This window comes from Ranitomeya imitator, chromosome 7, assembly GCF_032444005.1.
Source record: "Ranitomeya imitator isolate aRanImi1 chromosome 7, aRanImi1.pri, whole genome shotgun sequence".
NCBI classification, from domain to species: domain Eukaryota; kingdom Metazoa; phylum Chordata; class Amphibia; order Anura; family Dendrobatidae; genus Ranitomeya; species Ranitomeya imitator.
In genome coordinates this window covers 168,306,978-168,333,833 of record NC_091288.1, presented here as the reverse complement: position 1 = coordinate 168,333,833, position 26,856 = coordinate 168,306,978, and the positions used below count along the sequence as shown (strand labels likewise).

Below are 26,856 nucleotides of genomic sequence, written 5' to 3'. Positions count from 1 at the left end.
TGAATCTCCAAAAAATGTGCTGCCACAGACGTAATCTGTTTCCCCTTGTCCCTATCACTTTTGGCTGTGGAAATATTTGAAATGTGTTGCTGCACCCTACGTCGCAGCTCTTGGGTAGTTTGCCCAACATAGATTTTCTGGCAGCCACAAATCAGGGCATATACCAGATTACGTGTTCGGCAATTGAAATAAGATCTCGATTTCACCTGGAAGGGTACAGAGGGGATAAACACTCCTAGTTCAGCCAACATAAACGGGCATACAGAGCAATTTCCACATGGGAAGGAGCCAATGATGGCATTACCTGATCTTGTTCTTGACGTTGAACGTTTAAAATGGCTCCTTGAGAGACAGTCCTTTAGGCTCGCCGCTTGCCTCGCCACAATCCTTGGTCTATTTGGAATAAAGCTTCTCAGCCTTACATCACTAAGCAAAATTCCCCAATTCATCTCCATCATATGATGTATGTCACTCCACTGATTATTGAACCTAGTTATGAGGCTTAGTTGATCCTTGTTTTTCTTCCACTGTGTACTCAGAACCTCCTCCCTCGGTCTTTGTCGTGAGAACTCAAAAGCTTTAGAAATTACCTTACGTGGATAACCACGCTCTCGAAAACGGTTAGTGAGTGATCTTGATTCGTCCTCAAAGTTCGACATTGTGCTACAGTTCCGCCTGACTCGCAGGAACTGTCCCTTTGGGATGCTATTTCTCAGGTGGCTTGGGTGAAAACTGGAATAATGTAAGATGTTATTGGTTGCCGTTTTCTTTCGGAAAAGGGTGGTATTGATACGATTGTCTTTAACCATAACCTTTAAATCCAGAAAGTCGACTGAGCTCCTAGAATGACATGATGTTAGTCGGATGTTACATTGGTTCGTATTTAGCTCTTTAATAAAATCCTCCATGGCTTCTGTTGTACCCGTCCATAGAATAATAATATCATCGATGAATCGGTACCACTTCAAAACATTCTCTTGAAAGTACCGATTCCTCGTCACCTGGGTCTCCTCCCACCACCCCATAAACAAATTTGCATATGGGGGCGCACACCTCGCCCCCATAGCAGTACCGGACACCTGCTTGTAAAAGACCCTATCGAAGATAAAGTAATTTTTTTCTAATATCATTCTGAGAAGATCTAAAACAAACGAGTCGTGTCCCCTATTTCCTGTCGAGAATTTGTCCAAAAAATAACCAACAGCTGCAATACCTTGATCATGGTTAATGCTGGTGTATAGCGCCTCTACATCAAGTGTGGCCAAAATGATGTCATCAGGTAGTATCAAGGGGTCCAATTGCTGAATTAGGAAAGATGAGTCCCGTATATACGAATCCAGTTTAAGGACCATAGGCTGCAAAAAAAGTCCAAATAAATGCATGACTTCTCATAAAGTCCCCCAATACCCGAAACAATGGGTCTTCCCGGTGGCTCCGACAGTGATTTATGCACTTTAGGCAACATATAGAATGTCGGAACCACCGGGTACTTGACTGTGAGAAAGTCCCGTTCCTTCTTGTCTATGATATTGCTGACAAATGCACTATTCAACAGTCTATCCAGACTGGCTTTAAAGACCGATGTCGGGTCCGAGGGTAGGGCAACATAGTGCTGCTGATTGCCCAATTGTCTCTTGGCCTCCTTGCAATACATGTCTTTGGGCCACAGCACTATGTTGCCCCCCTTATCAGCCTCCTTTATTTCAAAGGCCTCATTGTTCCTCAATGTCCTAAGGGCCCTTTTCTCATCCCTTGTCATGTTATGAGACGTGTATTAATGAATAAGGAGCGCTTGACTAGGTGGACTGTAATCTGCCCACCTATGCGATTACATCGACAGGGAATTTCAAGAAACATGGTGAGGGACACAGACAAACATAATGAACAACAGACCTCAGAAGCAAAACATTGGTTCTCGTAAAAAGACACAAAAATTGTGTTCATCAAATATACTTAATGTATATGAATTAGTGTTACTGATTATCTTTACTTTTGGTGTCAATCCCGTAGCAAAAGCACTTCCGACAGGAAATTTACCATGCTTTGACAAAAGAGCGCATTAACTGTAAAGGCAAAATAAGTATTAGGCACCATTTGTCCTGGGAGCCAAAAACGGGCACTGTAATGTGGATTCCTACTCTTTTATCTATGATATTGGCTTTGCACTAGATAAAACAGGTGTTTAAAGAAGTACTCAGCTTTTGAGTCTATGTTTGCATAGATTCAACATTTCAATGTGTTGCTGCTGGAGATGTTAAATTCATCTCCATGAATATGTCGATAAGATTTGTATTCTTTCTGTTTTCTGAGAAGTTTCCAAATGTTAATAGCAAATGGATTAGGAACCATGAATTATCTAATTTATAGGCAAATAAGGGCTGCTGCAGCAATTATGATTGAATACATTATAATCTTTTACGAATATTCTACTTAATGTAGGATAAAGGCATTGCATTAGCTTGTTGAAATTTTTGTTGTGGCCCTTCTAATAATCTGAATTTCTTTATCTAGTTCCTAGTCCTTCACTTGTTAGCCTTTCCATGTTGCGCTCATTTATGTTTTTGCCTGTGGTGGGACTTCATAAGTTCAAAACATTTTTTTATCTCAATTTATTATAATAAGTAAGAAAAATCTTATTGATTTCATGGTCACTTTAAAAAATTGCGATCTGTATTAATTAGAAATGTGTGCAATCACTTTTCAACAGCTACATGTACTTTTCTTTTTACAATTAACTGCCTTTAACTTTCTTTTAAAAGTTTTTCATCTTCCCATGTATTGTTAAACATTGGTGTTTGACTGCAGCGGTATGTCATTAAGGGTTTAGAAAGGGAGGCCCATTCTGTGGTAGGCTGTTGTGGATGCATTATCCCTGGAGGTTTAATAAGTGGACTGATGTAGAATAGAGGGAGTGTTGATGAAAATTATGAGAACTTAGCTCTTCTATTTCATAAATTACAAGTCAGTCCACGCGTAGATCATTTTGCACATCTTTTTGGATCCAGTGTACATGAAAAATACTGTAGAGCTGAAATCCATGCATACTGAGAGGAGCATGTGGGAAGTTGAGGGGTTTGGTTTCAACCATCCTAAGAAAGGTCTGTCACAGCATGGACAGGAAAATAACACTGGCGTAGCATGAAAAAATGCATCTTTAATGCAAGTGTGACATAAATGGACCACATACAGTTCATCAGGAACAATAAGAGGCATATAGCCTTGTTGGTTCTCATTCAGTTCTCACTTGTTGGTTCTCCCAGTAGAAACAATAAAGCCTGTATAGTGGTTAAAACAATGGGTTCTGCAATGGTGCCTTTCTTAATGCTCCAAGGTTCTACAGCATTTTCTGTCAAACATACTCCAGACCACACCATTAGCATCACGCTATTGAATTCTATTCGAAGTCTGCAAAAATCCACTCCATTCTGGAGAATAATGATTTTTGTTTTGTAATTTGCTCAATGTGTATTCAGGAAAATGGTGGCAAGCTGCAGCTGGAATTTTGCTGAATAGTTGGGGGGCCAGCAAATGGTTAAAAAGAAACATACTCACCTCACTGCTCACATCTCCATGCGTGCCTGCTGCTCCCTGCCTGCTGTCTGGTCTTCTGCGCTTCCATCTCATTACATCTCTAACCTGGTGTACACAAAAGGGCAAGGCTTCTGGCCGTGAATAGGCCCTACTGTTCAATGATCATGTTTCAGGATCTAATTGCGGCCAGAACCCCCAACCTAAAGATAACATTGGGCCAGAGATGTGAAACCATAGAAGCTCGGAGGATTGGGCTGAAGCAGTGGGGAAACCAGAAAGGTTAGTGGTGGGTATGTCTTTTTAGCTTTTTTTTACTTTTTGCTGGCAGTTTACCTCTCTGTCTATCCCTGCTGCTTTCTGCTCGCTGTCTAGTCCTCCGTGTGTCTGTTGTATCACATCTCTGGCCAGGTTTTCACTTTTGGCTGGGGATTCCAGCAGGACCTGACCATATGCAATCTTGACACGGGGCCAGTGAGTAGGGAGCAGTGAGGGATTCTGGAGAGGTAAACAGTGAGTATACTTCTCATATTTCAGGGCCTACTCATGGGTCTGGATGTAATTGAGCATGTGTAGTTAACTCCAGAGCCTGCTCGTGGTCATAAAGCCATGCATAAATTGAACATTAGGCTGAAGATTTAACATGACAGAGGAACGAAAGACCGAACATCAGGCCAGAAACAGCAGGTGGAGAGGTGAGTGGTGTGGTGGGAATAAGTGTTTTTTAAAGTTAAATTTCTACATAATACGTTTATCATGCTCTGGGGACTGTATAGACTCCAGAGCACAATAAGGGACATTAAATCTGCAGAGAATAACTTCTCTGATAATTAAATTTGCTGGTAATTTATTTGCCCCATATTCATGTTTTCATTTGCATCTTTTTTTAAGTTTATTTTGTATATGTAAACCTGATTTTTTTTGCTTAGTTTGCCACTGTGTGTGGGGGGGGGGTGTGTAGGGTTTAGGGTTTCCACATGTTTTCACCTGAGTCATCATTTAATTTTTCAGTGCTGAAGTTGCACAACAAATTACTATCTAGAATATTTGTCCAATGTTTTAGGGTTTTCTCTTCCTATATCTGTTTCTGAGTTGTAAGCATGGACATTCTCATTATCTTATATCACCAACATGGCTGCTTCATTCCTTGTTTTGGCTTTTATACATGTGATCTAACACTGCAAGACATTATGGAGAAACCCAGACAACCACATCTAAGTACATGCAAGCCTTTTATTATAGTTGGTACAATCTTTTGTAATGTCTAAAATGGAAGTTGAGATTTGGAGATTAATGTGGAAAAAATAAAAATTGTTTAATATTGTCAGGTCATGTGAATTTCATAAAGCCCTATACAAATTAAATTCAAATTGAATCTATTAATTCATTTCTAGTAGGCAAACCATGTTGTGTCTTGTGCTGCCTGTAGACTAGAATTCAGTTCCGTCGTAATGTACCATGCAATGAAACATACGAAACATACGTGGGCTTCTGTATAAATGTAAAGGTATAACAAGGTACAGTATGGCCTGGCAGCTGTCTACAATTACCATATTATGGATATTTATATCACAAAAAGAGATTAAGAAAAAAAACCCTTGAGAGTGAATAAAGAAATAAACAAGACACTGACTTTGAGATGAAGATAAGCAATCACGCTGATGCTAAAACCAGTTTACATAATGCTAAGAATATCAGAATTGTGATGGAAAATCGCAATGACAAAACACATTTTATTAGCCTAGGTTTCCACTGGCACAAAAACAGTAAAAATGATATGTGATATTTCTTGGTTTGACGGTTTTATCTAAATCAAGATGAGGTGAAGCACTGCTAGCATTAAATGTTCTGCCAATTCAACAAAATGCTGTCCGCAGTGGTAAATTTAGGTCATTTGGCTCATATTGAGTTTTCTGCTCTGTTGCACTAAATTACCAATATTTGTCAAAGCTGCCAATATTTTATAGACCAGAGCTAGTGCATACTGACGAGACTGAAAAGGCTGGAAATAGGAGAATATTTACTGTAATCAAAACTTGATGAAAAAAGTTATGTTTGTTAATCATAAACTTGTGTAATCCTGTTACGTCAGTGCTTAAAAAACATTTGTGCGCTTCCTTGTTTATCATATAAATTCCTGTAACTCCAGCCGTAATTTCTTCCTTTTGCTTGATTCTATTGTGTTCCACAAATTGCAATTAAACTGAAAAAGATTATCTAAAATTCAATTTTTTATGACAAAAATTTCAGATTGAGAAAATGTCATAAATTGTTGAAAGAACATTTGTTGCATGTATATTTGGTGTGGTTTACTGGGGTTGTTAAACACATTTTTCTCTCTCATGTCACCGCATGTCTGGTACATAACTACAACAGTATTTTTTACTAGAAGCAAACCAATTAGACAGTATTTAGATTTTTTTTAACTTTTGATTAGAGATGAGTAGATTATTCCATGGTTTGAGTTGAATTTCTACTATCTGCAGTTTCATGCAAATTCAAACACTTTGAGATTTGATTTGCAGTTCGCAAAAAAAAGATAAAAAAAAGTCTGACACCAGGTCCCACATTGCTGAAACATCAAAGTACGAGATAATGTTTTTTTTGGCATAGCAACATGCGCTTCCCCATAATGCATTGCAGCTATGATATCTAGTAGATTATCATACCTCTTACAGTGGTGTCAGTCACTGGTCACCTGTCATCATTTTCATTCTCCAGAGAAATTTGGTAAGTCTCATTGGGTTCTTCTCTCTCTTCTGCAGTGTTTAAGCTCTTATACAGGAAATAAATATATCTTGGTAAGCTCTTATAGTCACTGGAGTTCTCTCTGTTTTTCAATAGAGTGTATGATCTTATGGCCAGCATGGACTTCTCTTCTTATCCTAACGAGGGCAAAGTCTTATGGTCAGCGGGGTCCTTTTTCTCCTGAAGAGTGTAAGCTCTTATGGTCAGCAGTGTCCTCTTTTTCTCTACTACAGAGTGTAGGATCTTATTGTCAGCGGGGTCCTTGCTCTCTTTTAGAGTGTAAGCTCTTATGGTCAGTGGAGTTTTCTTCCTCTTCTGTAGGGTGCAAAAGCCCTTATGCTCAGCAAGGCTCTCACGCTTTCTCTTTCTCTTCTCTCTCACATGTCCGAAAAATTACCAGTTTTCCATTATTGAAATTCACGTGAATTTAATTTCTTCAAATCAAATTGGCAAAATTCAGTACAATCCGCATATTCAATTTTCAAATAATTAGCTCAGCTCTACATTTGAAAAATAAACCAATGTTTTGGTATCATAACAAGACTCATCACATTTTTGTTTTGTAGTCAATTGAGCAGCATGAGGACCAGGGCGTAAATATTGTGGCCGCAGAATGGGGCCATGATGTGGGACATATATACCCGGATGGAGGGCATATATACCAGGATGGGGCCAGGATGAGGGACATATATAAAAGGATGGAGGGCAGTCAAAATCTTGTACCAGGGCTCATCAAATTCTAATTACACTACTGATAAGAGTATATATTTTTTAGTATAATTTTGTAGTTGTATTCATTTTCCGTGGTTCCAATTTTTGATCTAAAAGGGCCTGAAGATGTACAAAGATTGCAGCCCTAAGGTTTATTGTTTGGCTATTGATCCTTGGAAACCTATAATCTTCTAGGGCTTAAAAAGAATGCTACCTCCATCTCAAACCAGTTAGATGCCGCTGAGACTTAGTTGGAAGAATGATTCAACTTCTTTTTGGTTCAGCCCAGAGAGGAACAGCAAAACAGACCAAATAAACCTGATAATACAGAAACATTCCTCTTCCCTTCTCAGAGATCACACAAACATAGCCTCATACTTCACATACACTTTCTTGCTACCTGACAGGTGTCTGACTCTTACACAGACTCTACATTTAGGATATTGTCTTTCCACTTCTAGACCTTGTTGTCAAGGGCCTTCTCACTAACTGTGTCACAGTTCTTGTTTCTTTTTGGGTTTCAAACTTTCAAGAGCTTAGTCTTCTTGTCATTATTTACAGACTCTCAAGCATTCCACCAGTTGTCAATTTCCAGTTATTAAATGTTTCTATGCAATGTAAACATTATTGCATACTTTGTAAGTAATATGTTGAGTTATTAAGAGCATGTGGAGTGCCTGTTATTGTGGCCATCTCCAGTTATAGTAAACAAGATAAATATTGAAGCTTGGGCATGTCTATATGTGATAATCTGTCAACTTCCATAATACATAGAACTAGTTTGTAAGAAAAAATGAAAGTGAACATGGCATTTGGTATTACAGCAATACTATTTGCCGCCTGCAGAGCTCAGAAAAGATGTTAGACAAATCACATATTAGCATATTTGTAATCGCAACTGTGGTGGAAAGGAAGGCTGTAGAATTACATACTGAAGGGAAATGCATTTCAACAATACTGCATTAAATCATCAGAACACTTTTTCCCTGCAGCTGAAAACATTTATCTGGCATGCCTTAAATCAAACTTGACTGCTTATTATTCTTTACTTATGTAAAAACAGTTGTGTTGTAATCTTTAAATATGCAACTTTATTAGGAATTGTCCAAGCCATAGCACGAGGACAAAGATACAAATGATGAATTTTATATTTTTCTAACTGACATTCTTTAATAAGATTTTAACTTTATTCTCACTCTGAATGATAAGATGCAAAGATGGACAAAATTGAAGGCACCCTACTGATAAAGTAAGAAAAGCCCACAATGAACATTGAAATAACTTGAAAGTGCAAAAGTAATTTCCTGTTTTAATTTACTGAATATAGACTAATAAATATGAGAAAAAAATAATGAAAAGGTCTGGACAAAAATGATAGTACCCTTCGAAAAGATTGAAAATACTATGACCACACCTGCATGTTAAACTAAGGTGTGCCCTGTAATTAGTATTACAAGAGTTTAGAAACTTGTAATCAGTCTGTAAATTTAATGGTTTAAAAGTAGTCATTGTGCTATTTGGCATCTTAGTGTGTACCACACTCAACATGGACCAAAGAAAGCTAAGGATAGAGATTTATCAGGAGATTAAAAAGAAAATTATAGACAAGCATGTTAAAGGTAAAAACAATTAGATCATGTCCAAACAGCTTAATGTTCCTGTTACTACAGTTTCACATTTATTCAGAAGTTTAAGGTATATGGGACTGTAACCAATGTCCCCGGATGTGACCCACAGGAGAAAAATTGATGGCTTGGTTAAAAGACAGGTAATACAAACAGTCACCACAGAGCTCAAGGTACATCAGTGTCAGACTGCACCATCGGCCATTCTCTTGGGCAAAATGGACTTTACAGCAGACGTCCATTGAGGAAACCACTATTAAAATCAAATCATAAAGAAACAAGATTGGAATTTTCCTAAATTCTTATTGAGAATCCACAGAGCGTATGGAAGAATGTCAAAACTGAAGCATATAAAAAATATTAATTTCAGTTCTGCAATACAAAAAGTGAAATTCATATATTGTATAGAGTTATTACAAACAGAGTGATCTATTTCAAGTGTTTATTTCTGTTAATGTTGATGATTATGGCTTACAGCCAATGAAAACCCAAAAGTCATTACCGTATTTTCCGGTGTATAAGACGATTGGTCGTATAAGACACCCCCCAACTTTTCCAGTTAAAATATAAAATCTTCTTAAAAGTCGGGGGTCTTCTTATACGCTGTGTGTCATCTTGGTGCGGACCAATCTGCTTATGGTGGGGGGAGTGGTCCTGATGATGAAGGGAGGGGGCGTCTCACAGGGAAGGTGTAAGTGTAGTATCCCCCCATTACCTCAGTGTGGCAGTGATGCTCTCTGCAGGTCTCTGTTCTGGGGGGCGGTGGTGGCGGCTCCTCTTTCAGCAGTGTGAGGGCTCTGTGCTGGGGGGGTGGCGGTGGCTCTTTGTGCAGTGTAGGGGCTCCGCCGGCATTTCCTCAAAGCCCGGAGACCCTGGCAGCTCCATTGCTGCAATGCGGTGGCCTCCGGGAAAATGGCCACTGGGGAACCACTCCCTCCACCATATGCACCCACCCTATAAGACGACCCCCAATTTTTAAGAAGATTTTCAGGGGTTGAAAGGTCATCTTGTACACTGGAAAATATGGTAACTCAGTAAATTAGAATACTTTATATCACCAGTTTGAAAAATGTTTTTAAAATCTGAAAAGTTGCCTACTAAAATGTATGTTCAGTAAGTGCACTCAATACTTGTTCAGGGTTCTTTTTGCATCAATTACTGCATCAATGAGGCGTGGCATGGAGACAATCAGCCTGTGGCACTGCTGAGATGTTATGGAAGCCCAGGTTGCTTTGATAACAGCCTTCAGCTCATTTGTAGTTTGTATTGTTGAGTCTGGTGTCTATCATCTTCCTCTTGACAATACCCCATAGATTATGGGGTTATGGTCAGGCAAGTTTGCTGGCCAATCAAGCACAGCGATACTGTTGTTTCTAAACCAGGTATTGGTACTTTTGGCAGTGTGGACATGTGCCAAGTACTGCTGGAGAATGAAAAAATATTGAATAAAGTTACTTCAATATATTTAATAGTTCATACAAAAGCCTTTGTTGGTGATAACATCTTCAATATGCCTCCTGTATGAAGAGACTAGTTGCATGCATTGCTCAGGTTTGATTTTGTCCCATTCTTCCACATAAACACTCTGACAAAATCTGAAGGTACTGTGGGCTCCTTCTATGAATCCTAAACATTAGTTCCTTCCATACATTTTCTATTGGATTCAGGTCAGCTGATTGGCTGGGCTATTCTAGAAGCTTTATTTTTTTCTCTGAATCCAATTGAGAGTTTCCTTGGCTGTGTGTTTGTGATATTTGTCTTGCTAAAATGTCCACCCTTGTTTCATCTTCATCTTCCTGGTAAATAACAGTACAATTTTATCAAGTATGTCTCTGTACATTTTTCTATTCATACTTCCTTTAAATAAAGGAAGTTTTTCAGTGCGATATGCTGCAAAACAGCCCCACACCATGATGTCCCCAACTCCAAATTTTACTGTTGGTATCAAGTATTTGGGGTGCAATGCAGTGCCTTTTGACCTTCAAACACAGTGCGTATTATGACATCAAAGAGATACATTTTGGTATCATCTAACCAGATTATATTCTGTCAGTATTTCTCAGGCTTGTCTAAATGTTGTTGAACAAACTGTAAACACACCTGAACATGTTTTTTTTCAGCAATGGAGAATTGCGTGCTAAGCGTGAAAACAAGCCATGGAGGTTGAGGGTCTAACTTATAGTTTTCTTTGAAACTGTATCTGCTGATTCTAGATATTTCCACAGCTCTCCATAGGTGCTCCTTGGCACTTGGACAGCTCTTCTGATAATTATTTTCATTCATCTATCTGAAAACTTGCGAGGAGTACCTAATTGTGGCCGCTTTATAGTGAAATGATGTTCCAGTTATGGCCCAACAGTGATCACTAGAACCTTTATTAGTTTAGAAATTCTTCTTTAACCAATGCCATCACCATGTTTTCCAACATTAAGGTTACCAAGCTATTAAGACAGCTCACAATTTTTACCTAAACATGAGATATTTATTTTGTGACTCCTTGATAATGATGACTTTCCATGGTTATTTTTCATGTGTTCAATACTTTTTCCATGTGTCATTTCTCATTATTACACATAACTAAATTAATGGACATCTATGACTTGATTTCTTTGGATTGTATGGGTTTTTCCGATATCTGGTGAGCATTTCAATAGCACCTTTATAAATACAGAATGGGAAGAATAGAACTAAGCAGAAGCAAGTGTGAAAAATACTTGGGTATACTAAAACATCACAGACTGCATGTTAGTCAACAGTGTGATGCAGCAGCAAGGAAGGCAAACACAGTTCAGGGATGTATTAAGAAAAGCATATCGTCTATATCACATCAAGTAATTATCCCTCCCTACTCCTTCTCGGTCAATCCTCATCTGGAAAACTGTGATCAATTCTGGGTACCACAATTTTAAAAGACATCAAAAAACTAGGGTAAGTTCAGAGAAGAATGTATGAAGAGTTATTGGCATTGGTGAAAAGGGATTTATCTGCTGCGAATAAGACAAAAGCCACAAGGTTGTAGAAAGAATATAGTTGAGTAAGTAGATTATATTCATGCTGATAAAACCACTACTTGAGAGAGAAGTTATATTAATGGATAATTAGACGAGTGCAGATACAAGACCAGTGTTCCTGATGAATAAACCCTGTACATGAGGTATAAGCAGGAAAATATTGCTATTGTGTGACGCAGCGGATCATGTGACTAACAGCCTTAACATGGCTCATTGTCTTCTTTAAGACATCTCAATCACAACTAGGTCTACCAGGACTACCAGTGCCAGGACATCGTACCACCTCTGTATGGTAATATACCTATATATTTTATCGTTATTAATCTCTAGAGATTTTACAGCAATATTTTCCTGCTTATACCTCATGTACAGGGTGTTAGGGTTGGCGGAACGCACCAAATATATTGTTTATTAAAAGGAATTGGTGCATTCGCAACCCGGGATCCACCGTGCATGAAAGTACCTGCTGCTAAATAATGGCGGCTCTATATGGCGGTATATACTAACTCTGTTAGCTTCACAGAGTAACCGCGAGAGGTGAGCTCTGTGCCCTGTTAGACTTTCACAGAGGCACAGGCCAACTACCCAGATGTGAGCAGTGAGTGGTCATGCATGCATACTCAATCTCCTCGCCGGAGGAGCCAGCATTCTAGGGGCTTATTTCAGCCGGGTCCCTGAACACACTTATACACAATCTCCTCGCCGGAGGTGCCAGCATTCTAGGGGCTTATTTCAGCCGGGTCCCTGAACACATACAAACACATGACCACATTGGCGCAAAGCATATAGCAACAGACGATACTAGCGCATGGCCGTGCGGTCATGCGCAGTTTATATAGTTGCAGCACAGGAAGCTGCTACTGAAGTTTTTGCCCTTTCAGGACCTTCCAGAAGGACTAATGGAAAGTGCTGCAGTACCTGAGCATGTTTTGCCCTTTCAGGACCTTCCAGAAGGACCAATGGAATGTACTGCAGCACCTGAGCATGTGACCGAACATGTGGCCCTCGACCTCCAATGGGAGACCCTGCCCTGGGCATGCTCAGTGTGAGTAAACAAGGACTTAGTCCCAGAGAGGCTCGCTCGCCGCAGATCAGTGCAGGGTACCATAGGAAAGCCAGAAAAGGCAGTAGTGACCCTATGCACCGAATCAGCCCCAGCGAGACGCTGGGAGCGACGTCTTCGCTGAGCAGAGCCCACTGCGGCCGATACCGAATGGGAGACCGCAGCAGACATGGATCGAGATTCCCCCTGTGCAGCAGAGGAAACTCGACTCCTAACATTACCCCCCCCTCCTAGGGCCCCCCCCTCCTTGAGCCTCACTACGTTCAAAAGCTGCGATAAGCAGCGGAGCCCGAATGTGCTCCACAGGCTCCCAGGTTCTATCCTCTGGGCCGTGACCCTTCCAGTCCACCAGATAAAATTTCTTGCCACGTACCAACCCCACAATAGCATTCACCTCAAACTCATCTGTGGATGAACCAGATGTCCCAGCAGATGACTCGGAAAACCGGGACAAATGAACGGGCTTTAAGAGGGAAACGTGGAAAGTATCGGTGATACCAAGGCGTGGAGGAAAAGCCAAACGGTAGACCACAGGGTTGACCTGTTCCAGAACCTTAAACGGGCCAATGTAGCGAGGAGCAAACTTATTGGACTCAACTCGCAGCCTGATGTTACGGGCGGAGAGCCACACTAAGTCGCCAGGAGCAAAGACCGGAGCGGGGCGCCGGTGTGTATCAGCCGAAACCCTCATTCTCTCCTTGGAGGCCCGGATGGCATCCTGTGTGCGGTCCCAGATGTCACGTGCCTCCACCGCCCAGTCTGCCACCCTAGAATCGGTGGATGACACGGGCATGGGCACAGGGACACGCGGATGCTGGCCGTAATTAAGGAGAAAAGGAGTTTGACCAGTGGAATCGGCTACGGCGTTGTTCAGGGCAAATTCCGCCCAAGGTAGCAAAGATGCCCAGTCATCCTGCCTAGCAGAGACGAAATGTCGCAAATATGTCACCAGAGTCTGGTTGGTTCTCTCCACCAACCCATTCGTCTTGGGATGGTATGCAGAGGAGAGGTTTAACTCTATGCTGAGTAAACGGCAGAGCTCTCTCCAAAACCGAGATGCGAACTGGGGACCCCGATCGCTGACAATCTTATCAGGCATACCATGCAAACGGAAAACGTGTTTAATGAACAACACCGCCAATGCCCGTGCTGAGGGTAACCGAGGAAGCGGCACCAAATGCACCATCTTGGAGAAATGGTCGGTGACAACCCAAATAATGGAGCAGCCACGCGACTTGGGTAGACCCACCACAAAGTCCATCCCGACCATCTCCCAGGGCCTGTCTGCCATCGGTAAAGGGTAAAGCAACCCAGCAGGCCGTTGCCGAGGAGACCGATTCTGGGCGCAAGAAACGCACGCCTGAATATGGTCCCTGACATCTCGGGCCATATGCGGCCACCAGTATGTTCTCGCCAAAAGCTCAGATGTCCTCTTGGTCCCAAAATGCCCACCCACTCTGGAGGAGTGAGCCCAAGAGAGAACCTCCGGTCGCAAGTTAGCTGGCACGAAAGTCTTGCCCGGGGGCACAGACTCTAGCGAAACCGGAGCTACAGTTCTCAGGCTCTCAGAAGGGACAATAAGCCGAGGCTCCTCCTCCTCCGATGACACTACGGAGCGGGAGAGAGCGTCGGCACGAACGTTCTTCTCCCCGGAGAGAAAATGGAGAGTAAAATGGAACCGGGAGAAGAACAGGGACCATCTAGCCTGGCGAGAATTCAGCCGCTGGGCCGTCTGTATATACACCAAGTTCTTGTGGTCAGTGAAGACTTGGAAGGGAAAGCGAGCTCCCTCCAAGAGGTGTCTCCACTCTGAAAAAGCCAACTTCATGGCTAGCAACTCCCTGTCCCCGATGGAATAATTCCTCTCCGCTGGTGTGAAGGTCTTGGAGAAGAAGAAGCAAGGATGCTTCCGACCTTGAGCATCCTTTTGGAAAAGGACTGCTCCAGCACCAACGGATGAGGCATCCACCTCCAAGATAAATGGTTTATCTACATCGGGGCGATGTAGGATGGGAGCGCTAGCGAAGTGTGACTTAATCGAGAGAAAGGCCTTGGAGACCTCCTCTGACCACAACTTGGGATTTGCTCCCTTCTTGGTGAGGGCAACCAAGGGAGCTACCAAAGTTGAGAGGTGTGGAATGAACTGACGATAGTAGTTAATGAACCCCATAAAGCGCTGCACCGCTTTAAGAGAATGTGGTTCCTGCCAGTCCATTACAGCCTGTAGCTTAGCAGGATCCATAGCCAAACCCTGGGCAGAGATGATATAACCAAGGAAAGGCAAGGACTCCTGCTCAAACACACACTTCTCCAACTTGGCGTAGAGGGAGTTTGCCCGTAAGAGGTCGAAGACTTTGCGAACATCTCTCCGATGGGAGTCAATATCTGGAGAGTAGATGAGAATATCATCCAGATAGACTACGACCGAGGTGGTGAGCATATCTCGGAAGATGTCGTTCACAAAGTCTTGGAAAACGGCTGGGGCATTACAGAGCCCGAAGGGCATCACCAGATATTCATAGTGCCCATCCCTGGTGTTAAAAGCCGTCTTCCATTCATCCCCCTCACGGATGCGAATCAGGTTGTAAGCACCCCGCAGATCTAACTTTGTAAATACCCTTGCTCCCCGTAGCCTATCAAAAAGCTCAGATATTAGGGGTAAATGGTACTTGTTGTTAACGGTGATGGCGTTAAGACCCCTGTAGTCTATGCATGGACGTAAGTCTCCAGTCTTCTTCTGTACGAAGAAGAACCCAGCCCCTGCCGGTGACACTGACTTCCTAATGAATCCTCTTGCCAGATTCTCCTGGATGTACTGGGACATTGCCTCCGTCTCCGGGAGAGATAACGGATAGACTCGACCCCGAGGAGGCTCAGCACCAGGCAAGAGGTCAATAGGACAGTCATAGGGGCGGTGAGGCGGAAGGGTCTCTGCAGCTCTTTTGGAGAACACGTCTGCATAGGGCCAATAGTGCTTGGGGAGAGAGGAAAGATCTGCGGGTACCTGTGTAGTAGCAACCTGAACGCACTCCCTCTGACATCTACCCTCGCAGGATTTACTCCATCCCAAAATTCTCCCAGAGGACCACTCAATATGAGGAGAATGGTAGCGAAGCCATGGTATCCCCAACAGGACCTCATCAATTCCCTTAGGAATGACTAATAGGGAAATTATCTCCTGATGTGATGGAGACACAGATAGCGTGAAAGGAATGGTTTGGTGGGTAATCTGTGAAGGTAGTGTTGACCCGTTTACCACTCGAACGGTTACTGGCTTGGCGAGCATCACCAAGGGTATTGCGTGACGCTGGGCAAAAGCGGAAGACATAAAGTTACCCTCTGCCCCAGAATCCACGCATAGCTCGACCATAAGAGTGGATGGGCCTATGGTAATTGTCCCCTTGAAGGACAACTTTGAGGCAAACGTCGCCGTGTCTAGTGTACCTCCTCCAACTGCCACTAGATGCTGACGTTTCCCCGACCGCTGAGGACCCTTGGAGGCAAGATGTCCTAACTGCTGGCAAACATGATGGACCTTATGTGCACGGGCGGACTGAGACTTGGATCCCGCTCGTGTCACCTCTAAGGCCTCATGTGACTCGGACGCCTGGACTGGAGATTCCAAAGGTTTGGCGAAGGTGGGAGCCAGCCGAAACCTCTGCCTACACTGGGCTCGCTCCAACCTTCGCTCGTGAAAACGAAGGTCTATGCGAGTAGATACGGCTATGAGCTCCTCCAGTGTGGCGGGAATCTCCCTAGTGGCCAAAGCGTCCTTCACATGGTCAGCCAGCCCCCTCCAAAATACGGGAATGAGGGTTTTATCTGGCCATTCCAACTCAGACGCTAATGTCCGGAATTGAACAGCAAAATGGCTGACCATGGTTGAACCCTGAGTCAAAGCCAGCAGTTGGAGCGCTGTATCATGGGTGACTTGAGGTCCTAATAAGACCTGTTTCAGAGTGTCCAGAAACCTAGGAACACTCCGCACCACATGATCGTTGCGCTCCCACAGCGGCGTAGCCCACTCCAACGCTCTGTCCGACAGTAGAGAGATTATGAATCCCACCTTTGCCCGCTCAGTAGGGAAACGTGCAGCCAGAAGCTCGAGGTGTATACCACATTGGTTCACGAAACCCCTACAGGACTTACTGTCCCCAGAGTATCTCTCAGGCAAAGGAAGGTGAGATAGGGTCGGAACAGAGGTGGCAGTGGGTAAAGCTGCTGCAGCCACGCTAGCAGCCTGAACAGCTATTGCGGTAACATCCACCGCCGAGGTTGCACGCTCAAGAGACGCCAACCGGCCCTCCAGCAGCTGGATGTACCCCTGCAATCGCTGTTCATCCGCCATTACTTAGCCAGATCCTGGCGCTAGTATACTGTTAGGGTTGGCGGAACGCACCAAATATATTGTTTATTGAAAGGAATTGGTGCGTTCGCAACCCGGGATCCACCGTGCAGGAAAGTACCTGCTGCTAAATAATGGCGGCTCTATATGGCGGTATATACTAACTCTGTTAGCTTCACAGAGTAACCGCGAGAGGTGAGCTCTGTGCCCTGTTAGACTTTCACAGAGGCACAGGCCAACTACCCAGATGTGAGCAGTGAGTGGTCATGCATGCATACTCAATCTCCTCGCCGGAGGAGCCAACATTCTAGGGGCTTATTTCAGCCGGGTCCCTGAACACACTTATACACAATCTCCTCGCCGGAGGTGCCAGCATTCTAGGGGCTTATTTCAGCCGGGTCCCTGAACACATACAAACACATGACCACATTGGCGCAAAGCATATAGCAACAGACGATACTAGCGCATGGCCGTGCGGTCATGCGCAGTTTATATAGTTGCAGCACAGGAAGCTGCTACTGAAGTTTTTGCCCTTTCAGGACCTTCCAGAAGGACTAATGGAAAGTGCTGCAGTACCTGAGCATGTTTTGCCCTTTCAGGACCTTCCAGAAGGACCAATGGAATGTACTGCAGCACCTGAGCATGTGACCGAACATGTGGCCCTCGACCTCCAATGGGAGACCCTGCCCTGGGCATGCTCAGTGTGAGTAAACAAGGACTTAGTCCCAGAGAGGCTCGCCCGCCGCAGATCAGTGCAGGGTACCATAGGAAAGCCAGAAAAGGCAGTAGTGACCCTATGCACCGAATCAGCCCCAGCGAGACGCTGGGAGCGACGTCTCCGCTGAGCAGAGCCCACTGCGGCCGATACCGAATGGGAGACCGCAGCAGACACGGATCGAGATTCCCCCTGTGCAGCAGAGGAAACTCGACTCCTAACACAGGGTTTATTGTTTATTCACCAGGAACACTGGTCTTGTATCTGCACTCATCTAATTATCGATCAATATATATTCTCTCCCAAGTAGTAGTTTTAATCTACTTACTCAAATTCAGAGAAGAGCTACTAGGATCATGAGTGGACTGTAAACTATGTCCTACAAGGATTGGTTACTCGAATTCAGAGAAGAGCTACTAGGATCATGAGTGGACTGTAAACTATGTCCTACAAGGATTGGTTACTCGAATTCAGAGAAGAGCTACTAGGATCATGAGTGGACTGTAAACTATGTCCTACAAGGATTGGTTAAAGGATCTGGGAGTGTTTAGCTTGCAAAAATGAAGGCTAAAAGGAAACTTAATAGCTGTTTACAAACATCTGAAGAGTTGTCACAGTGTAGAAGGATAATCCTTATTCTCATTTGCACATGGAAACATGAGAATCAATGGATTGAAACTGGAAGGGAGAGTTTACAGAATAGATATGAGAAAAAACTTTTTGACAGTTGAGGGTGATCAATGAGTGCAACAGGCTGCCACGAGAGTTCTCCTTCAATGAAAGTCTTCAAACAGAGGCTGGACAGACATCTGTCTGAGACAGTTTGATGAATCCTTCATTGAGCAGGGGGTTGGACACGATGACCCTGGAGGTCCATTCCAACTCTAACATTCTATAATTCCATAAAATATGTTTATTTAGAAAATTGGTGATGTTTTCAATACTTATTTCATCCGCTATGTGCTGGCAGGGAGAATAAAGTTCATTTTCTCCCCGCTACAATCGGCCATGTGGTCGCCCGGCGACAATGGGTTGTCATGACAGTTGGGGTTCAGCTGATGACCCTTGTGCCTGTCATTACGATCATCCTGCGAATGCCGATAATAAGAGATCGTGATTTCAGCTATATGCTAATGCACTTCTATGTATAGCACAGGAAATTAGATGATTGTATCTTCAAGTTCCCTAAGAAGACTATTAAATACAGTAAAAAAGAAAACATTTAAAAAAACAAAAAAACACAAAAGTTCAAATCGTAACGAGAAAAAAATCAAAACACCAATCATACTTTTTTTTTGCCGCTGCAACATTGCAATAAAATACAATGTGAAAAGATCAAAACGTCATATCTACTCCTAAATGGTATCAATAAAATCATCATCTCAGTGCACAAAAAATAAGCCCTCACACAGGTCCAGATACCGAAAAATGGAAATACCAGGGGTCTCGGAAAATAGTAACAGAAGCAAAAACTTTTTTTTCGTACAAATTTCTGATTTTTTTTTACCACTTAAAAAAAACAAAATACTATTCATGTTTGGTATCTACGTACTAGTATTGACCTGAGGGACCATATTGCCAGGTCAAGTTTTACTAAGTAGTGAACATGGTAAATAATAAGAAAAAATACTTGTGGAATTGCACTTTTTTTCAAATTCACTGCACTTGACATTTTTTCCCCATTTTCCAGTACACTATATGGTAAAATCAATTGAGCCATTCAAAAGTACAACTCGTGTCACAAAAATAAAGACCTCATCTGGCTATTGGCATGGAAAAACAAAAAAGTTATGGCTCTTGAAAGAAGGGGAGGAAGAAACGAAAAAAAAAAAAAAAAAACTGAAAATGACCATAGTGTGAAGGAAGGGGTTAATGTACTTAGGCTACGTTCACACTAGCGTTCCGCTAGTGTGCGTCGCCTTAGCGTCGGGCGACGCAGCGGCGACGCACGCGTCATGCGCCCCTATGTTTTACATGGGGGACGCATGCGTTTTTCGCGTAGCGTTTTCCGACACGTGCGTCGTTTTTGACGCTAGCGTCGGACGCAAGAAAATGCAACAAGTTGCATTTTTCTTGCGTCCGATTTTCGTCAAAAAACGACGCACGCGTCGCAAAACGCAGCGTTTTTGCGTGCGTTTGCACGCGTTTTTGCGTGCGTCGTGCGTTGCGTCGCCGACGCAGCGGCGCGCAACGCTAATGTGAACGTAGCCTTACAATTATTGCTTCTGTTTGTTTCCATCGACTGTATAGGATTAGTTAAATCTACCCACCTATAACTAATGAGACCGCAATGAATAAAGTTCAAACTGGAAGTGGTTTTTGCTATGTAATCTGAGAGCATATCACTGGAATCAAGCTCTATAGGGCAAGAAAGCCTGATTCCAGTGATGTATGACTTACTGAACTGTTTGGTTCAGTTTTGATAGAATCCCTGTGTTGTCTGTTGTTGATGTAGAAGTGGTCATAATGCTGAGCTCCGTGTAACCATGAAGACACCACTGATTGACAGCTTTCTGTGTACACTCTCAGCAAGCAGCCAATCACTGGGGGGGGGGATGTAGTTACACAGATTAGCTGGACTGCTGTGCACATGAGACTTAGTCTTGCAGTGATGATCTCCTGCTGATAAAACACAAATTGCATTGAGACTACAACACACAGTCCAGTAAGTGACACATCCTTGGAATCTGGCTTACTTGCCCTGTATTATACATGTCTCAGATAAAATAGCAAAATTCTGTTGCCAGATTTCCATTAATAAAGTAATAGTGTTTAACATCAGCATTTTCTTTGTTTCTTTCTTATTTTATTTTATTTTTTTTTTACTTAGGACACTCTACATTTTAAGGTGTATTGCCTTTTCTTTCTGGAATTACTTTGTGGATTGTAAAATATAAAATCATGTCTTTTGTTCTGCTGAACTGCGCTACTTTGAGGGGGGAGGTTGGGGAGAGTTAATTTAAATATCCATAAAAGTTAATTGGTTTATACTCCATAGGTTTTGAGCTGGCTGCTTGAATTACTCATTAGCTTTCTGCTTTCTATCCAAATGTTCTTCATACACCATTCCCTTTCTGGTGCTGAGAGGTAAAGACGTTACTTATTTGAAGAGATATTTTCATATAATTACAAAATCAGGTGAAGTTAAAAAGACAAGGGTTTTACAATAGATACCTAAATAGATGTATATACAGTAAACCGCAAACACAAGAATCATCCATTTCTAGCGCAAAGAATTATCTTCCCTGCATCCAAGTTCCCGATTGCCCAATAAATGTCGGGGGCCATTTATGAACTGTAGATTTTATTTGTAGAACTGCTGCTTTCTTGTAGGTTTTGTTTGAGTCTTGGTGATTTGTTGGCCCCATTAGGAGGTAAAAGCAGGTAAAAACTAATTTTATGGGCAATTTTAGTAGAAGCAAGGCAGAAAAATGTAATGAGATGAGTGGTTACTAATGCTTAGGTAGGGAATTGGCTCTCTTTAAATAGATGAGTTGCATATGGAGTGGCATTGACAATGCTCTAAGGAAAAAAAGCTGATTTGCTTTATACACTTTATACATCAAGGATGGAAAACTATCTCACTAGTGGCATTCATTGGAGTCAGTTATGCTGCCTATAAAGGTACCGTTACACTAAACGATTTACCTACGATCACGACCAGCGATACGACCTGGCCGTGATCGTTGGTAAGTCATTGTGTGGTCGCTGGAGAGTTGTCACACAGACAGCTCTCCAGCGACCAACGATCCCGAAGTCCCCGGGTAACCAGGGTAAACATCGGGTTACTAAGCGCAGGGCCACGCTTAGTAACCCGATGTTTACCCTGGTTACCATTGTAAATGTAAAAAAAAAAAAACACTACATACTTACATTCCGGTGTCTATCACGTCCCCCGCCGTCAGCTTCCCGCACTGATTGTGCCAGTCCGTGCGGGAAGCTGAAGGCGGGGGACGTGACAGACACCGGAATGTGAGTATGTACTGTGTACTTAGTAACCCAATTTTTACCCTGGTTACCAGTGAACACATCGCTGGATCGGCGTCACACACGCCGATCCAGCAATGACAGCGGGTGACCAGCGACTAAAAAAAAGGTCCTGATCATTCCCCAGCGACCATCGATCTCCCAGCAGGGGCCTGATCGCTAGTCGCTGTCACACATAACAATTTAGTTAACGATATAGTTGCCACGTCACAAAAAGCAATGATATCGTTAAAGAAATCGTTATGTGTGACGGTACCTTAAGTCAATGTCTACCACCCTCATGAACCTTGACTAGGCATATTGGTAAAGTCAGACATTCATCTACAGACAGGTATTTCAGAGGACTTGTTCTTCATTAGATCACGATTTGAATGAGATTCCCCATATGCAAGTTTGGTGTGGGGGTAGTATTGGCTTTTTTATGGGGGCAGCTAGTACAAGAAAAATTATTCACAAATATTATAGCTAAAATATAATTAAATAGTAAGCCAGGTTCAGATCAAATATATATAAGAAGGAAAAAGGTAGCACAAAAGTCACAAACTAACACATAAAGTCAAGCTACCTAAGTTCAGGAAATGTAGAATGTAGAGCAATTTCACAATAGCAGCACATAGTCAATCAATCCAAAGTTTGCCCTAAGACATTGATGAGTAAGTAAGGAACACTAAACATCTGCAATGTATAGGGTATAAACTATTCTAACTAGTGGAAGGACGGAACCCAGGAGTGTAACTATATGTGCGGATGCATCCAGTCCCTTGAGTCCAAGGGGGACCAAAAGGTACTCATGAGAAGATCTGTCATAGTTAGAGGCCCTTTTGAATATTTTGCATCGGAACACCAGTACAAAATATGCACTTTGATTATAATTGTATTGCCAAGTATCACCCGGAATCTCAAAGCAGAGAATACATGATGAGCAACCATGGACTTTGGAGTGACAAGGTGAATGGTTTTACATTGTATAGAGGAAACTTTGTATGCAACCTGTATCATTGCACATAGAGTCCCGATGGTGGTGTTTGCTAAACTGTGATGCTCTTGCATGTTCCTGAATTGTGTCCTAGAAAAAATGCCTTTTTGAGAGAATATAGTATCTAATAGAGCATGAGACTTCTTTGAGCTCATGGTAAAGTATTCAGGACTCTTGAAGCCCAATCAACCCTATAATACATTCTCGGTTCTCTTCAGTCTTTCCACAGCTTGGAGCCTGATACATTATTCATAATATTCGCCCATTATTATTTTGTTACTTCATGTATAGTCATGCCCCGATACCTCCTATCTCATTGTGGAAATCCAGTCTACACTTTTTTTTCCCCAGCCAAGTTCCATCTCTAAAAGTGAAAATGTAGCATATTTCATGCTATTTAACAACACGATACAGATTACAATGTATTATTCATACACGGTACTAGCGAATTGCTCACATACTGTCTTGCATTGCAGTACTACGTTGGCACGCTGCCTAATATCAGCACTGCAGTCTCTTTAGCTTGAATCATTTACAGCGAAAACCTTTATCGCAGTTTGAAGCTAAGACGTTGTTCTGGCCTCCAGAAGAGATTTTCGTCGATATCCTTTACTTCTCATATTACATCTAAAGTGTAACCCTACATACAATACTGATAGATAGCTTTCCCTAATAAGCATAATATTGCTTTGTTTTCTAATCTTGTTTTGTTCTATGCAACATTTCATATTTTAGAAAAATGTCTTCATGGCGTGGTCAAAAAGAACTGGAAATATTGAAATGTTTGTAAATACATTTTATACATACAGTTTTATATACAGTATATTCAGTATATATGAAACAAAACACCATGTTTCTAATTCTGAAAAATCCCATAATAGTCCTGATTGCGCTTTTCGAATCGCTTATATTTTTGTCTTTGTATTTACAGAAACGCTATGCTGCAAAAATTTTGTCAAATTGAATTTAGTGAAAAAGAGAATAATTACAGCTGTGTTCCTCTGTGGTGGGCTTTTTATGCTCTATTATTTACTTGAAATTGGTTTTCTGGTATCCAGTTCACGAATCTGCACCTTAACTGCTTCAATCTTTCATGGGTTGTTTAACAAAATTGAATCTATTCTTACCAAGTTCAAGCTTCTCTTTAAGTTACTGACATTATCTTCCATTGCTCTGTCACTTCTGCTTTACTGTTTGTGCCTCGCTCTCTGTGCCCTTTTTGCCCTTCCTGACACTGACCAAAGATGTTTATCTTCCATATCTTTTTTCTTATTTCCAAACTCCTAAATGCAGAGCTTATACACTGGACCGTGAAGGCCCTTGAACTTCCATTTTCTAAAGTTTCGTACATTTAGCCGTTCATGCCAGAGAGTACTCTTGAACCAAAAGCTATTTCTTCTATTTTGTGCATATGTTAAACTCCACGATAAGTGGTCAGAATCACAATATACCAAGCTGCGAACTGTAGTGATTGCAATGAGATAGGAAGAATAGGAAGTTACTGATACTATAAAACCTGAGGAATAAAGTAAATCTAGCAACAAAGGGTAAGGTCGGGGCCATATTAGCATATCTTCTCTCGTGCCAGAGAATCGTGTCTATAATGCTAATGACACTTGGATCAAACTCCGTCAGAGATTGATCCAAGCGTCACCTTAGTGTATCACAGAATCGCAGCACAGATGTGAGGAAGACAGAGAAATGAATCACCTGAGAAAGACCCATTTGTTGTCGAAACGTTATATCTGCTAAGTCGGAATAAAACTTCAGCTCTTCACCCTGGACTGGATGCTGTCTACACTTTTTTCATTTGATGCACATATTACCAAGTGGGTTCCTTGGTTAATATGTCCATTAGTGATGAGCGAGTGTGCTCGTTTCTTGGGATTCTCCGAGCATGCTCAGGTGGTCTCCGAGTATTTTGTCTTGCTCGGTGATTTAGTTTATGTCGATGCAGCTGCATGATTTGCGGCTGCTAGACAGCTTGAATACATGTGGGGATTGCCTGTTGTTAGGCAATCCCCACATGTATTCAAGCTGTCTAGCAGCTGCAAATCATGCAGCTGGGTCGACATAAACAAAATCTCTGAGCAAGACAAAATACTCGGAGACCACCTGAGCATGCTCGGAGAATCCCAAGAAACGAGCACACTCGCTCATCACTAATGGACATGTGTCCTACACAGAGAGTGCTACCAGCCACCTTGTTTGTTGTGGAGCAATTAATTTTGTCCATCTTCTCCATTGCCTGGGTCCACAGTAATCAGACTGGACTCGGATGATATCCGAGTGCGGTCCAATGTTTACCAAGTACCCATAGACATCAATGGGTGAGTGCGATCCAATCACCGAATTCTCTCTATTGTTTTCTCATTCCAGATCGGCATGAGAAAAAAAAATCACTGATCTTCACTGCCTCATAGCATATTATCAATCCAATTTTTCATCGGATTGTACTCATCCGATCTATACACTCATGTGAGTGAGCTTTAATGTTTTACTTTTTTGGGGGATTATCCCTTTAGCTAGTAAATTTTTCCACTGTAAATAAACAGCAGTGTTACGTCTATGTTAGCATGTTGCATTGCAATTAGCAGTGTTCATTGGAAAACCTACGACAGATGCCTCAGGCATCCAGGTTAAAAAAAACTACATCAGGCCAATAGGCAAAGGGGGTACTCCCAAACAAATGTTAATATCCAAAAGAGGGAAGCAATAGAGGCCCAAGTAATAAAAGTATAACAAACTTTATTTAGAAATCATAATAAAAAAACCTGTTAAAAATCTTGTAAAAAAGAGAGACATCCCCAACATACAAGACCTATCTGAAAAACAAGAAATGACAAACTTATCAGATAGGGCCTTTATGTTCTTCTCCCTTTTTACAAAGTTTTTAAATGTTTTTTTTTGTTATGCTTTCTAAATAAAGTTTGTAATAATTTCATTACTGGGGTATCTATTGCTTCACTCCTTTTGGCTATTCCAGTTAACAAAAAATATAGAGTATGGTATATGTTTTTTGATGTTTGTCCTGGAAACTGAACTACTCCATAAAGTGAAAACAAAAAAGGTATATAAATGTTTACTAGCCTGACAGAGTTGAATAACACGGTCCTATGGCTTCGGTGTGATGAGTGTAAACTTGTGGATAGGTTTGAAGTATGAATCGGAAGCATTTCTGCTGCAAATGGCAAACAGACTAAGGGCTCCTTCAAACGACTGTATCTTCAAACCAAGTGTTGTTCATTGAAAAATGTACAGTATATGGACCAATATTATTCTATGAGGCAGTGCAGATGAACGATTTTTTTCACTGACTGAATGTGCACGTAAAAAAAACACTGCAGCAAGTTTCTTAAGTAAATCAGATGAGACTTTCCCATTCAAGTCTACAAATCTATCGCTGCGTGAAAAAAAATTGTATGCCAAGAGAGACACAGTATAGCATTCTATAACTAAGGATACATAACAGTTCTACAAAGTAGGAAACTGTAAATGGTCTTGTAAATCATAGAATCATGGAATGTTAGAGTTGGAAGGCATCTCCAGGGTCATCGTGTTCAACCTCCTGCTCAATGCAGGACTCACTAAACCATCTCAGACATATGTCTGTCCAGCCTCTGTTTGAAGACTTCCATTGAAGGAGAGCTCACCACCTGTCATGGCAGCCTGTTTCACTCATTGATTACCCTCACTGTCAAAAAAAGTTTTTACTAATATCTAATCTGTATCTTCCTCCTAAATGATTTCTATCTGCTGCTGTAAAAAAAAATGGACTGTACGTAGACCAAACACGGATGACAAGCATAGGATCACAAAACAATTTTCTCCACATTCAAGAAAAATGGTACTATAATTCAGTTTGACTTTAAACAGAGTTTGATCAAAGTGACATCAGTTTTTCTAGGATGTGGAAAAGTGGAAAATCTGTGAAAATTAGATAGAACTCAGATTGTGGTCCGATGTTTTTTTCAAACCAGTAGACTTGCATTGCCGGTTTGGATCTGACACGTTTGGACCTAGGAAAAAATCTGACATATGCACAACCCCACAAAACCACGGATAGCACTCGTCCGAGAAAGTTGGTTGTGTACACAAGTTCTTATCATCCCTGCGTTAAAATTTCTATTCTGCAAATAAAGATAAA

General features: G+C 41.9%; 1 protein-coding gene across 1 annotated transcript in view; it reads left to right on the top strand.

The window, feature by feature from the left end:
- GRIN2A (glutamate ionotropic receptor NMDA type subunit 2A) overlaps positions 1–26,856 on the top strand; it is a 781,341-nt gene that overhangs the window by 716,349 nt on the left and 38,136 nt on the right. The window lies entirely within an intron of this gene.